Source organism: Hermetia illucens, chromosome 4 (assembly GCF_905115235.1).
Source record: "Hermetia illucens chromosome 4, iHerIll2.2.curated.20191125, whole genome shotgun sequence".
In the NCBI taxonomy this organism is placed as follows: Eukaryota; Metazoa; Arthropoda; class Insecta; order Diptera; family Stratiomyidae; genus Hermetia; species Hermetia illucens.
The window spans coordinates 161,399,295-161,414,944 of NC_051852.1; the positions used below are offsets into that span (position 1 = coordinate 161,399,295).

General features: G+C 42.5%; 1 protein-coding gene across 8 annotated transcripts in view; it reads right to left on the reverse strand.

Annotated features, from left to right (window-relative positions):
- Positions 1-15,423, reverse strand: part of LOC119655883 (orexin receptor type 1-like) — a 389,262-nt gene extending 373,839 nt beyond the window's left edge. For 7 of the 8 annotated variants that reach the window (XM_038062028.1, XM_038062027.1, XM_038062026.1 and 4 more), the window contains exon 1: positions 14,716-15,423. The gene's annotated coding sequence lies outside the window, so the exon portion shown is untranslated. The remainder of the gene's footprint in view (positions 1-14,715) is intronic. The other variant, XM_038062022.1, reaches the window with a different exon arrangement.
- Between the last annotated feature and the right edge of the window lie 227 nt (positions 15,424-15,650).

Below are 15,650 nucleotides of genomic sequence, written 5' to 3' on the forward strand. Positions count from 1 at the left end.
TAGCTTTCAACAAAGATATGATTACAGGATCCTGGCCAGCTTTCAAAATTTATTTATAATTAAAGGATTTGAAGGATGGAACCGAAAAATCCGGATAATATCAAGCTCCAATTACAAACTATTATATTTCTAGGTCCGCCATAAAAAAGCCTCCTTTTGGTGAAAATGGCAAATGCTATTTACACGGTGATACCTATTAGCCAGGATTATGCTAAAGTACATAAATTAACGTGGTAAAGTAAACATATTCTTAGCACGCGTCTACCTGGGGCGATACAACAATTTAACGCAGGGAAAATATGTGTTAAAGTACATGGTTTCTGATTCAGCGCTTGTGATGGTGTAGACAAATTATGGTAGTCATGGGAACTGATAAAATCCATACTCTACTAATGATAAAATGTGAAAGTGAGAAAGTTTCAATGGTTAATTGGCTTCCACTCCTTATTTTAGTTTCATGAGTTATTACCTCGTGGAAAGCCCTTATCAAAACATACACATATATAGGGAAAAAAATCTTAATTTCTACAATATTTACGACTGCCGACTTCTAAATGGAACGCACATCCAACTCCAAAGTTGTTTAGAGTTTGTGCCCTCTCTGCAGCAAGAAAGTTTTCCCACTGATCGACGATATCCAGATCGGGACAACAGACCGCATTTGGGGGGCCGACGCCTTGTTCTCCCCGAGAGCAAATATAGTAGAGACCACGCAAGCGATTGTAAGTGACCATCAGACCATGGTCCCTTTCATAGCCAATGTCATCACCTCCTTTTGTTACGTACATTCAGATGATAACTTCTAAATCTACTACTTATCACAATATTGTTGATCTGATTAGACATTCGATGCAGGTCTTACGAAACCTAATTGACCTTATCGTAAGCTCCGTGCTTGCTGCCGATGACAAAGCGGTGAAAATTGCAGAAGTCTAGAATTATTTTACGATTGTTGTTATGTTCACCAAGATCATGCCTCCCCACACCATATCTCAGCAAGTTACTGTCAAAGCCCGCGTAATTCATCACAGGAGGCATCTTTCTCAACTATATCTGGAACCACAACTGTGGAGCTCCTTAGCCCGCATCGGAACGGTGCAGTCAAAATCCTAAGTCCACTTTCCAATAGGCTTCCCAGAGTAAAAAAGCACAGTGCCATATGAATGAGTGAGCTCCGCCATAGCTTGTCCCGAGCCATGGTTGAGAAAGGAGGAAAGAGGGATAGCTGCAGCCTGAATGACTGAGTTACACCTAAGCGTCTCAGATAAGTAGGATGGCACAAATTACATAGGCAGATCTGCAACTCTGGCGTGTTTCGAACCACCTAAAGTAGCTATCATCGAGGCCATCCCGGGCTAACATTTTGCGATGAACCGACAACGCATCCATGTAAAAGCTACTCCATGTTAAGAAACCTGGACCATGTGCCTCGGTTGGGACGAATAAACGACGACGACCAAGCAAACATCTAACGGATTATTCTTTCTGATCCTGGAATGTACGCTCCCTGAACAAACCAGGGGGCCTCAAGGTCCTTCTTCAACAGATCGGGATTTACAAATTGAGCATGATTCCAGCCCAAGAAACAAATTGGATTGGTAGCGAAATAAACGATATGAATTCGCACATAATTTTCAAAAGTGGCAAACCATCGGGTCACAAGGAGTTTGGAGTTGCATATATAGTGAGCAAACAGCTAAAGCCGCACGTCATCGATTTCAAACCTATCAACGAAAGTTTGCGTGCAATTCGCACCAGGACTCATTTTTTCAACCTCTGGCTCATCAACGTGCACGCCTCGACTGAAGTCAAGGAAGATGCAGTGAAAGAAGACAAGTTTTATGCACGCCTGAAGACACTGTTTGACTCACTCCCAAGAAATTATGTCAAAATACTCTTGGGAGATTCTAATTCGAAACTCGGAAACAAAGGCTGGCATCAGGGAACTCTTGGAGAACACAGCCTCCATGAGGAATGCAATCATAACGGTCAACGATCAATTGACTTCGGCAACAGTAGAAATTTTGTTATAAGCTCCACATGCTTCACGCACTGACGCATTCCCAAACTGACCTTAAAATCACCAGACGCATATACCGTCAACCAAATTGAACACGTTCAAATTTATAAAAGATGGGCGTCCAGTGAATCTTATTTTATCGAGAAGCATACTCCGACTCAGACTATCACTTAGGGAAGGCAACACAATCGATGTAGAATTTCTTCAGTGCACCAATCAGGAATCAGCGCTCCCAAAATTTTCGCGGCTGATAAACTCCTGAGCAATGCTACTGCGCATATACAACCGCCCTGGAGGAAAAACTACCACCTATGCTATACGAAATCAACAACACAGATGTAAACGGGTTTTGGGGAGAACTTAAAGGCACCATCAAGGAAGTCGCGTAGAAGGTCATGGGATACAAATCCCGGCGAACGCGAATTGACTGGTTTCGCCAAGAACGAAGCCTACAGACAATTTATCCAACGTGCAACCAGAGCTAAAAAAGAAAAGTATGACGAGCTACGGCGAATACAATAATTAGACGTAACAAACGGAGATAATTTGACGAGCAGTCAAACCTAGACAAGTATATAGACTAGTGACTACAATTAAGAACGGTTATCAACCCAGGACTAGCCTTTACAAGGACAAAGATGATGTTTCCATACATCAGCGATGCCGACAACATCAACAAACGCTGGACGTCCTATTTTGAAGAGCATCTGAATCCGACACCTAGCGCCCCGTACAAGTAGCTCAAATCGATGGCGGTATTGGTGATCCTGGCCATATTGCACATCCTCCGACAGCACAAGAGGTTGATTTCACCGTGCGGTTACTGAATTCAAACTACTAAATGTGATACACCAACTACTGCTGCGAATCTGGAAGGGCAAGGAGGTCCCAGATGACTGGAGCAAGAGCATCATTTGGCCCATCCACAAAAAGGGAGATAAATTGCGTTCTGAAAACTGCTGAGGCATCTCATTAGTCTGTTCGTCCTATAAAATACGGACGAAAATTCTGGAAAATAGAATAAAACCATACGCCGAACGACTCATTGGCGAATACTAACGCGATTTTAGGCCGGCCTGTTCCACAAACCGACCGTTAAACTAATCCTACTAAAGTGTTGGAACTCTTTGTTGACTTCAAGCAGACATACGACAGTATAAATCGTGGAGTACAGTACAACGTAATGCTGCAATTTGGTATACCAGCTAAGCTAGTACGGCTGACGAAGATGACTATGACGAACTCCACCCCACAGGTCAGGATCCAGAGCAAGTTGACTGATCCTTTTGAAGCGCGTACTGGTTTCAAGCAGGGCGACGGACTGGCGGGGACACTCTTCAGCCTAGCACTCGAATACGCTATCTGAGCGTTGTATACCAATCCCAACGAGACGCTACTTATTAACTCGACACAATTGGTAGCGTACGCAGATCAACATTATGTCGCGAAAATTGACTGACGCAGAGGAATTTCCGCATATTCTTGACTCTACTGTGAAAGAAGTTGGACTACGTTTCAATGAGGACAAAACGAAAATAATGATGCAACCAATAAATAGGACGCCAGCTCATTCGAGCATCAACGTAGTGGACCTCAACATCAAATTCGTAGGCAGCTTTATATATCTGGGTAGACAGCTTTATCTATTTTTTTTGGTAGCTGCTTCTGAAAGGACGCCAATGAGACTGGCGAAGTCAAGCGATGGATACAACTAGCGAATAAGACTTTCTCCTGGGTTCTTCCCATTATGAAATCGAAGCATGTGCACCGAAGCACGAAGCTCCGCGTATACAGATCCATCATATGACCAGTGCTACGGTATGGGTGTGAAACCTGGACCCTAACCCAAGCCTCCGAAAATTTGCTAAACACATTCAAAAGGAAAGTCCTTGGGCGAATTTTCGGAGCAGTTCGCAACCATGTCCGTACAACCATGAGTTGTATGAACTGTTCGATGAGCTAGAAGTCCCGAAATTCGTTAAACTATAACACCTTCAGTAGGCAGGGCATGTCCAACGAATGAGCGGTTATGAACGGACAACGCGTCGATGGAGAGAGACTACGAGGAACACCGAGAGTGCGGTGGGAGAGCGCAATATATATGGACTCTGAGCAACTTCTGGGCTTCCAAGTTTGGAGAACGCGGCCACGTAATCGAAATAATTGGAGGACAACGACCCAGGCAATCAGGGCCCGACGTGGGGCTATAGTACCAATGATGATGATATAAGTCAGAGAAAAACTCTTTCGAATTTCATTATCCCTGGAATTCTCAATAAAGTAGAAGAAAATGAACATCTTGGGTACGTTCGACATCATTGTCGAGAAACGTACGCACACTCCAAAAACCAATCACAGCCGATTCCTATCCGAGGCATTGTTGACGTTTCTATAGCAGTGAAATGTCAAAATGTGCAGGCAGGCGAAAAGAAACTGTTTTTGTGAAGTGAATGATTTTTCGAAACTTTTGTTTGTTTTGTGTCAATCTCCTTCTGATTTTTTTAAGGAGATTTTTTATGGTTGGTATTCACCACTTGTGGGGTGCAGCGTGTCAACCACACCTATGCGCTATCCGCGGTTACCGGAAATGCGCTCTAACTTCTCCCACTATTGTCTGAGACTCCTCAACTCCGCCTCTACTGTTCTGCGCCAAGTGCTCTTGGGGCGACCCAGTCGGCGGCCATCTTGAGAGAGTTTTTTTGACTGTATCGCGTAACCAACAATGAGATTGTCACCCCTACTTAATGTGCGACCTATCCATTGCCACTTCCGCTTCTGGTCACATTACCCACGGAAGGCAGCCCTATGCGCCGACAAAGTTCTTTGTTGTAAGTAGTATCAACCCAGTGTCCAGGTGTCCAGGTCTTAACAAAGGCTTGGAGTTTCTGAGTGGCAGTTGGGGTCACTTTCCATATAGATTGACGACGGCACTCTCAAGACAAGCCAAAGATAGATGCATGCCGCTTAACTGATAGTTTCATCTAGTCTGTGCAATGTTTCAACGGCTATACTCCTACTTGGTTTTCGATCAGCTGGTTATACAAAAATATGGATTTTCTTTTTCCGCCGCGCAGCCTAGAAAGTCGAAATGATCCTCAGTGCCTGAGTCAAATCAGGTTATTAATCTCAGGCGAGCGCAATTCTAACCACATTGTCTCCTACGGGGTACTGTAAACCTGTAGTGTACTGTTACGGTTTTAAATGAAGCGCTCTAACACACTTCAAGGCCCTGATCCAATTGGATTGTTACGCCAAAGATTATTATTACTACTTGTTCCCTTCATCAGTGCTATAAGTACAAGCCTGGTAGCACTGATGAAGGGGACAAGTGGTTCCCGAAATATCGGTGCTTGCAAGATTAATAAATATTACCAGCGAAAAGAAATGGCAACGAAATAATTGTTATTAAATCTAAAATAATTTTTCAGCAATTTTGTTGAGATGGATTTTTCGAAAAATCAAACAAAAAATGTGGAGTACTCACAAAATTATAAGAACCAAAGAATTGAAAATGAAATAGAAAAATTAACCAATTAAAAAAAGAAAAAAAAACCGAAACCGAAAACCATCTATGCTTTCAATTTACAGCAACAACTGCCCTTCTCGTATCTAATCAACTAACATCCATCATCAATCATTGAGTTTTAACTCAAAGATGCGTAATTTACCTACAGATAATGTCATTTGCTACATTTGAATTGAGAGAGTAACTCTTAAAGGGGCCGATAAGATTGCCTCATGCCGCAAGAATTTTTTAATAAACTAAAGAGATGAAATTTTTCTATTTATAGTATATACCTAGGTCTGACAAAAAAAGATGTATTTTGTGGTTTTTATGTTCCTTTTGAATCGAAAGGCACTTCACAAAAAAAAATTAATGACAAATTTACACCCAATGGTTATACTCACGCAAACATTTCAGTAATAGAACCCGTAACAGTATCTAGTATAAAAACTAACCATCTTAATGATCGGTTTCACGTGGCTTGAACTGCTAATCATGGAAAAGAAAGACATAATAACTTTACTACCATTAATTGATAGAGCATTCCATTATCTAAGAAGCAAAAGATGATCCTCCTATCATACAATGCCTGTCTGCATGGAATTCAGACTAAGAAAATGAGAGTTAAGAAAAGTAAGCATTTGATTTTTGAAATTTTTTTTATTGTCAACTTATCACTAACGTATTTAAAGATAAGCCCTTGATTTAAGGGTACCTCCGCATTTACATTTTTTTTTTTTAAATCACGGCGTTTTATTCGATACATCACATGGCGGCGAAACACATTTTTGTACCCTGTAATGATTTAATTGGAATTGTTACTGATCTAACGACCTCCCTAGTGGCCGGAGATGACCAAGAGGGGAGAGCTAACCCGAAAACCTAAAAAAAGATGACGAAATTGAGCGTGAATGTCCACCCGAACAAGGAGGTTGGAGTAGTAAGGACACTTTAGAGATTGGGACGAGGTATCCCTGCAGTGAGCTGCCCGCATAATCCCACGAAAGTGCACGGAAAATGGTATACAGCCACTCACTGGCGCGCACAAATTTTATGCGGTATGTGACCGCACGGAAAAGTAAATCGAGGAGCATCCGCTACTAAGTTCTCTCTTGTCCAGGAACATCTATAATGCTCTTCGTATTGGATGCAAGTACTTAACTTGTAATTTACAATTCCAGAACTTGCGGATCAAGTAAAATGACCCTATGCCGAAAGGGAAGCAGAGCAACGAAAGAAGCAAGAGCAAGACAACACAAAAAAAAAACCTATCAAAAAAATCAATAAAGCAAACCCAACCCTTTCCTAAATCAAAAAGAGAGCCTACGCTCAAAAAAAAAAAAACAAATAAACCCGACATGAAAGTAAAAAAGTTTTATTTTCCACCTTTCTTCCTTCCGGAAAGCGGTTGCGGTTGCGATTAGCATGCTCAGTATTGGGGACGGCCAGGCATAGCACCTTGCTCCAGTCCACCGTTTCCAACTAACACCATCCTCACCACAAAAGAGAAAGGATCAGTAATCGCTCGTCGAAAGCATTGCCATTCACATAAAGGCAAGAAGAGACAGTTCCCAAAAGTTTGGACGTCGCAACTTTTGAACCTTCCGCAATAAGGCCCGTTTTCCACAAAAAATTAGAAGACGGTCCCTTGCAAGACACTCTACAGAGCCTGGATGCAGCTTCACCGAAATTTGAGGAACTTCCCTAGTGAGGTTGTTCGAGAAACGCTTCAAAAACAATGTCTGAAAAATGCGTTTTTAGAAAATATTGGGACCGGACTTCTTTCGACATTCAACCAAACTCACAGTTTGGTGAGAACGGAATGATATCAACAACAAAGCTAAAGATTAATTTTCATTAATTTTATTGCCCGCACAAAGCAGGATGAGAAGAAAGAAAACGAAAACGAAACGAAAAAGAGACAACAGTAAACGACGAATTGCGCGTCAAAAATGATATGATAGACGTCAAACGGAGATGTTGATAGAGAACCGCTGTAAAATGTCCTGGTGAATTGCCGCTTGAAATCCATTTTGACTTTGATGAGAAGCGGGAGATTTGAACAGAGGTCTACATCTTGCCCTTTGAAACGAACATGCTCATCAGAACCACCCAACTTTCGTGGTATAGGTATAGGATAGGAAAACTCGACTGTACAAGATGGGAAGGAAAATTAAGCCTTAGGAACACTTGCTTCTGGGGAAAAAGGCATGAAACATAAAACTTGAAAGATGTAGTCAAGTTTACGTAAAGCAGCCAGGAACGATGTTGAGCTTGAAATGTTTGGAAATGTTTGGCTCCGGGAGTTTCCCTGTGTACAGGTTGCAATAAAATTTTGAGGTTGGAATGGCTTTCGGGTCATCCGTCAGTTTTGTGGGAGTTTTGGAGATATAGAATAACTTTTTTTTTTCATTAAGTTGAGTATAGGCTCATTTTAAAAATCGGTTTACTGTATGTCTGTCTGTCTGTCACATTTTTCTCGGAGATGGTTATAGCGATTGACACCAAATTCGGTGGCAAGATGGAAACTATGAACGTTCAGGCATACAGTGAGTATACGCTGAATTTAACGGGGAGGGGGGTCCCTATAAATGCAAAACAAGGGTATGAAGTTTTTTTCACCAAATATAGTCATGTGGGGTATCAAAATAAAGGCCCCGGTTAATATATCCCGAATCTGGTCTTAGTTACTGGTTACTTGTTTTATTGAGCGTAGGCTCTCTATTCAGTTTAGTTGAGTGTAGGCTTTGCTTTATTGAGTGTAGGCCCACTCCCATTAGTATGATATTTGTTTTTTTTAATTGAATTTGTTTTTTTTTTCTTTTTTGTTGTCTTGTTCTCGAGATAGCGCCACACGACTCTATCTACTCAAAGCTTCAAGGTGACATCCTATTTCATCAAATGTAGGTAACACAATTCAAATCGCAAACCACTTGCTTTACTCAGTAGTTCCTTATATGATCTGGTTCAATGGAATTTTGATAGTAACTGTCCTCATGTAGGGGACCAAAAATTCTGCGCAGGATTCTGCGCGCGAACGCGGCCAAGAATTCGCAATTTTTCTTGCTAAGAACCCAAGTCCCCAAGGAATATATGAGGACTGGCCAGATCATTGGATTTTATTTCTCAACTTCCAGCAGAACCTGACAGGGTCTTATAGAGGAGCAACGAGAGGCTATTTCATCCAGGTGCAGACCATTGTGATTGGCTTAAAGAAGCTCAAAAAATCTTCTGAAAAAGGAAGCATGTGACACGAGGTCCATAGACTAGGTGCCAGCGAAAAAGGAAAACATCATTTTTGTACAATGCAAGCTTATTGTTGGCATGGTAATCCTGCTGTTCTGATCGTACTAACAATCCAAGAAAGAAATGTGAGCCTCATAGTAACGATCAACAACCAAAAAGTAGTCCACCTGGAAATCAGTAGTTCAGGAAACTATAACGCAATTCGTTCCATGAACTTTGCACGAAATTACAAGAAAAGCTGCAAGACACCAAAACTTTATTATTTCAAATAATATTTTTGCGTTTCTTGGTAAGATTAAAAATCATTTCCGCGATTACCATCACAATCGGTTTGAGGCAACGCTTTAGGCAGACGCCACCCCGACAGCTCCCAGTCTCTATACTTGGACAAAGCGCTTACGATTCAGCCCAAACCTCCAGGCCGCCACAGTTGCCTCGACTTATGGAAAACACCAACTTGTGTAACTTTGTCAGGATACCTTTCGATTCTGGATTGCCTCTTCCAGGTCTTTCAAGTTGAAAAGTGGGTAGTCCTCGGCATTTTCCATGCCTACCATACCCGCGGTCCATCCGCTCGACATTAGGTGAAGAGGATTTTGGCAGAGAGGCAATCTCTCCCATCTCCTTTTAGCTGATCTGTACCCTGTCATTGTGGGACTTGCAACCTCCTTGCTTTTAAACGTTGTGCTAAACGGGGAAGCTTATGACATTCTTTCCACAGGTGGAGAATTTAGGTCGCCCATTAACACATTGGAGCTTTGACACAGTGGGATGCCCTCTTGGACATGAAAGCTTCGAATTTCCGACAGTACCAGCACCAACGCCCCCCCCCCCCCACCCAATTATTTTTTAGAGTAGCTTTGTCTGTTTTAAGAGCCTGAGCGACGAAACTCCTGATACTCACCTTCATGACATTCCACGTGCTGGGGAGTACTAGGCTGGTGCACTCCGAGAGATATCGTTAGACTCTACAGTCTGGATGAGGCGTGCTCCTTTCAACTACTCTAGCATTGAAGTCACCCCTTTCCATGCCTAAAATAGCGTTCTCTAGGGCATCAAGCGGCATCTCCTTGTTCGGTATCAGACAGACGCTAAAAAATCTTATTAACACAAAATTCCGACAGTCATTCTTTCGGCCTTGGGCCCGATCCGGAAGTGTAGTGTTGCGCCCCAAACCCAATTTCAGCACCTAATAAGGGGGGACGCCAAGTGAATGGGTTCTTGAGCCAGGTGGATGCGTACAGTTCCAGTTAATGTTTGCAGAGCCTATTTTGCCGTTAACATTTGTTTATATGTACATATACAAGGTGGTCAAAGGGTAGTATAGGTCCCAGGGCGAAACGTGGATTGGTACCCACGATGGAGCATAAAACCTGGGAAATGCCTGCTGAACTAACACCAACAGCTCTACTACCAAATCCTATCTCCACCTCCACGTGGTGACCGCTAGGAGTTCTTTCTTAACGAAAAGCTGCAGACGGAGAAGGATGAAGGCGAGTCTCCCGCGCCTAAAAACGGGACAAATTGTATCAAATGGTCCTCCAGGCTGGGGCTTGGGTAGGGCTGACAACCCTACACGGAAAACGACCTGCTACGAAGCCACAACAGAAGCCTCGGACGGGACGGATTATATAACGACGAACCGGCAACGACAACAGAATAACGATTTGTGCATTTTCTCACGGAACGTGCGCTCCCTGTACAGAGATGAAGCTGCCAACCAGCTAACCGATACATTTTCCCAATATTGGGCTGATATAACAGTGTTGCAAGAGATGCGATGGACAGGGACCGGTTTCCTGGAGAAGAGCCACTATACCATATATTATAGCGCTCATCCAGTAAACCATGTGCTCGGAGTAGCTTTCTTAGTCAGCCAAAAAATGAAACCTGCTGTTATCGGCTTTGAAAACATAAGCGAATGGTTATGCACTCTGCGCTTGCGAGGCAACTTTAGAAATATAAGCCTCATAAACGTTCATGGCCCTACAGAGGAGACTGCAGAGTCGGAGTACCTTCTACGAGGCAGTGGAACGAACCCTCAAAGCCTGTCCCAGATACGATATCAAAATCATACTTGGGGATTTTAACAGCCAAGTAGGGAAGGAGCCCGTATTCAGGTGATACGTCAGCTCCCATAGCTTACACGAAAAAACAAATGATAACGGACTGCGGATTATTCAATTAGCAGCGTCACCCGAAATGGTTGTTGGAAGTACCTGGTTTGTGCGTAAAGCGGTCTACAAACATACGTGGGCCTCTCCAGACGGGGCCACTTTTAACCAAATTGACCACGTGTTGATCGAACGCCGCCACCTCTCAGCCTTGATGAATGTCAGAACATATAGGGGAGCCAATATAGACTCGGATCACTATCTCGTGGGCATGGTGCTCCGAGCTCGAATAACAATACCACCTAGAATCCTCTCTGACAATCAGGTGAGAGTCAACACTGAAGCCATCCACAACACAACCCTCCGCGACACCTATAAGAGGGAAATGGATGCCGCAATAACCGCAGTCAACAGAGGACCTGGAGAAGAAGCATCAACAAATGATCTTCACGATCACCGGAAGAACGTTATCATGGATACGGCCACAAGCATACTTGACCCCAGCCGCAAGAGGAGTCGGAACGGCTGGTTTGACGATGAATGTAAGCTAGCAATGGAACGGAAGAATGCCGCATAACGAGCAATGTTGCATTCACAAAGAACGCGGGCACGCGCAGAGACTTATCACGAACTCCGTTGAGCGGAGAAACGACTTCATAGAGGGAAAAAGGAAGCCTGGGAGAACCAAGAAGTCTGTCAACTAGAAAAGTAAGGGAGAAACCGCACCAGGCGCGCAAGTTTTACCAACAAGTCAGCAGGATCAAGCCTTATATACCTCGATGCTCATCCTGCCGAGACAAAGAGGGAAATCTGATTTCCGACAGAATGGGCATATTGGAGCATGGGTTGAGTACTTTGATGAGCTACTGAACAACCAGAACATCGGCGAGTTGGAGGTCCTGCCAACTGAAGACGACGGACAAATACTGCCACCACCAAGTTTAGGAGAAACAGTCCGTGCAATTCATTGGCTAAAAAATCATAAGTCGCCAGGAGCCGATGGAATTACAGTCAAATTGGTTAAATATGGAGGCGACCAGTTACACCAAGTGGTTCATCAACTTGTGCTCAAGGTATGGGACAGCGAATCAATGCCTGACGATTAGCAACGAGGCATTATCTGTCTCATACATAAAAAGTGAGATATCACACAGTGCAGCAATTATAGAGGTATCACGTTGCTGAGTACCATCTATAAGATATTCTTCACTATCTGGCCGGATAGCCCCATGCGCACAGAACATCATTGGTCCATACCAAAGAGGCTTCACTCCAGGCAAATCAGCAGCAGATCAGATTTTCTCTGTGCGGCAAGCGATGGAAAAACTGTTGGAATATGGACAACAGTTGCACCATCTGTTCATCGACTTTAAAGCCGCCTATGAAGCCGCCATGAGAGAATTCGGTATCCCGACGAAATTAATAAGACTGACTAGGCTGACCCTGACCAATGTGCGAGGCCAGATAAAAGCAGCAGGATCACTCTCAAGACCATTTGACATCAACAACGGTCTATGGGAAGGGAATGCCCTATCATGCGTCCTCTTTAACCTGGCCCTCGAGAAAGCGATCCGTGATGCTGAGGTAAATGCAAGAGGTACGATCCTCTTCAAGTCCACCCAACTACTGGCCTATGCCACACAACAACATCAAATCACACTGGTCAACATGAGGATAGACGATTCCGTAGCCTACACAATGACGAAATCTATGAGCGATACCATGACCGTCCGGTTGTGGATAAAATCCGACTCAATAGGTTACGGTGGGCGGGTCACTTAATCCGTATGGATGAGGATGATCCCACCCGGAAAGTCTATAAGGGCAATATCTATGGTAGAAAAAGAAGACGAGGCAGACCCTGCCTAAGATGGAGCGATGGCGTAGGCCAGGACGCCAGACAGCTTTTAGGAATATCGAATTGGTGGACCTCGGCGCAAAACCGGGATGTCTGGAGTTCCTTATTAAGGCAGGCCTAGACCGGATACCGGTTGTTGCGCCGTTGATGATGATGTATTTCAATAATGAACTATGCGATCGAGGTGGAAAAATTACTATGCGCATTCAAGGTATTACTAAATCTATGGTGAAAAATTCATATTTGTATCTTTATCCAGTTCTTCAAGAAAAATTTCAAAAAAAAAGCCAGAAAAACGGCCTTCACACGGAATGACCACCTTAAGTTATTTTTTTTAGTTTAAAAGATTGTTTTTTTGTTCATTTTCCCAATCTATATATTTTTGTTATCTATTTTTTAAAAATAAAAATGATTTTAAAAAGAAAAACAAAACAATATTTGCGGGGGAAACCTTGACGGTAACTTTCGCCACCTTTTTAGGTTTTTTGGGATAGCTCTTTTCTCTTGGTCATCTCCGGCTACTCAGAACTGTCTTTTGATCACCGCGAATGCCGTAAAAATATTGTGCGTTAGTCTGTTCCTTAAAAAAATACTAAGAAAGCAAGAGAAGGGTTCTTCACATGGGATGACCACCTTAAATAAACGACTTATATTCAGAATCTACTCAACAGAAAAATCTGAAAAAATAGGCCCTAAATATCAAGATCTCAATCTAAGCACGCTTAGTAACCATAGGGTGTTAGTAACAATTTAAAGTGAAAGGCCTGGTATACAATACTCAAGATCGAGATTGGCATATATGGTGAAAAATTGGATTCATTGGGCTACCTTTCTACGTAGAATCACGCTTCAGTAACAACCATCTACTAAACAATGTCAATTACATACACTCATAACACTATATTGTGTTAACAATTACCAGAAGGTCATATAAACAAATGAATTTTAAAATTCCGAACGTGAAATTCCCGAGAACCGAGCTTCATGAGAGGTCATGGAAGTTAAGCGTTCTAAGGAGTGGTTAGTTGTTAGATGGGAGACAGGTTGACATTTTATTTTTTATTTTCCGTCTTTGCCTAATCAAAAGTTTAGTTTCTCCGCTTTTGTTAATGCAGGAACCTGTTTGAGCATCTATTTCTTGAAAACCTTACACTCATTCTTATATGTTCCGTAACCATGCCTTCTAGTGATGATGCACTTTCAAGGTCGAATGATGTCTTCCTCCACTTTTTGGCATTCGAGCCGACCTGACACCATTTCTTTGGTAGATGATCCTTTTGCAGATTTCGAATACAATTAACTTAAGGACTTCATTTCCAGCAATTATAATGGCTGATAGGCCAACAGCCCAATTTGAACCCATGATTTGAAGCGGTCTGGGGTAGTTCATTGAGGACCGTAAAGGAACACTAGGAGACAATCTCGACAACATTGTACTCGCCTGCGATTATTAGCCCAATTTTATTGAGGCACTCATTCAGAGCTGGGTCGAGTACTATCCGACATCCAGTGACAATGCGACTTCGTCTGACACCAGTAAAATTTGAATGGTGACCTTGCGTTACGAAAGGCTCTAACCACTAAGACATCCGGATAAATTTAAGCTACTATGTATGCTCTAAATTGTTGTTGTGGAAACAATTCAAATCAAAGCACTTGTCTTTGTTAAGCCACTTCAATGGACGGAACAATCCCCTTAAACAAAAGAAACTGAAGGAACTCAAACAATTCGTCATAGAACTAAGCGATTCCCAACGATCAGGTCGGCGGTTTTCAAACCCTTTAAGCCCATTTTCCATTTAAAGTATTATCCAACGATTTGTATAATCTCTTTCAAGTATTTTTTCATTAAAATGAATGAATTAATGGCACTACAACAACCAGCCATAGAAAGGTGAAAAGAGTCTATGTCATGCTATAGACATGCGGGCATACATTGTTAATAAAATCACAATGGCAAGATTAAACTTACTCATGAATCTTTTCTTCAAATTAAAAGGCGTAAGCAACTTCTCGAACCACTTGACCTCTGAAAACTCCTAACGTTCACGAAAAATTCTCAAAACACACTCACTTCAGCCACTTATTAAGACGATGTAGATGTACTTTTTGCAATAATTATGCACTAAAAACTACCACTTAATGTGCCCATAAAGTACTTTAATGATCTTCATATAAACAGATAAAAACATGGATAGAAGCACATAGAAACAGCACAAATGGTTTAGATAAATTTTCCATCTTTTTGCCGTGCACTGGATACTCCGGGACCCGCTCAAATATCTAAATTGACCGCAAGACAGAATAATAGTAATAGTAAGCTATTCTGTCTTGTTTATGTATCTGATAACTCACAAAAGATATCGGTTTCTCAGTGAAATGTACGATTGTAAGCCTCTTACTTTTTTTTTTATTTCCCACTCAATGAAATGCGTGAACCGTTACGAATTTCCCGATAAGATACTTTAGCGGCTGCAAGCGCTCGCTAGAAAATCTAGAAAAATGAGAGAACAGGAGTCACTGCCTGCGATTGGTGTGAGTTCATTTGATCGATGCGTTCTTGGATTGATATCGGAAAGCAATTAGATATCCAAAGCCCGGTAAAAACACAAGTTCCAATTTAACGGTCAATTTTCCAGCAAACCACAACGCGAACTAATCATCCGTTCAGTTGGAAGTGAAAAACTGAACCCGCTCTATACTCCGGCATTTCGAGTAAGGGCGCCAAAAAATTTTCGAATTTGCAACGGCACAGACGCGAAATCTGCCGGAGCTTTCGCTTCAGTCCGATAGCCGGAAAATGGCATAACGTTCTGATTAGGCTAGAAGCAAAGTTTGCCTTTGATTCGCACGCACATGGCCGGGAGCTTTCGAAATTACGTTTAGCATGCAAACAGGTGGAAGAAA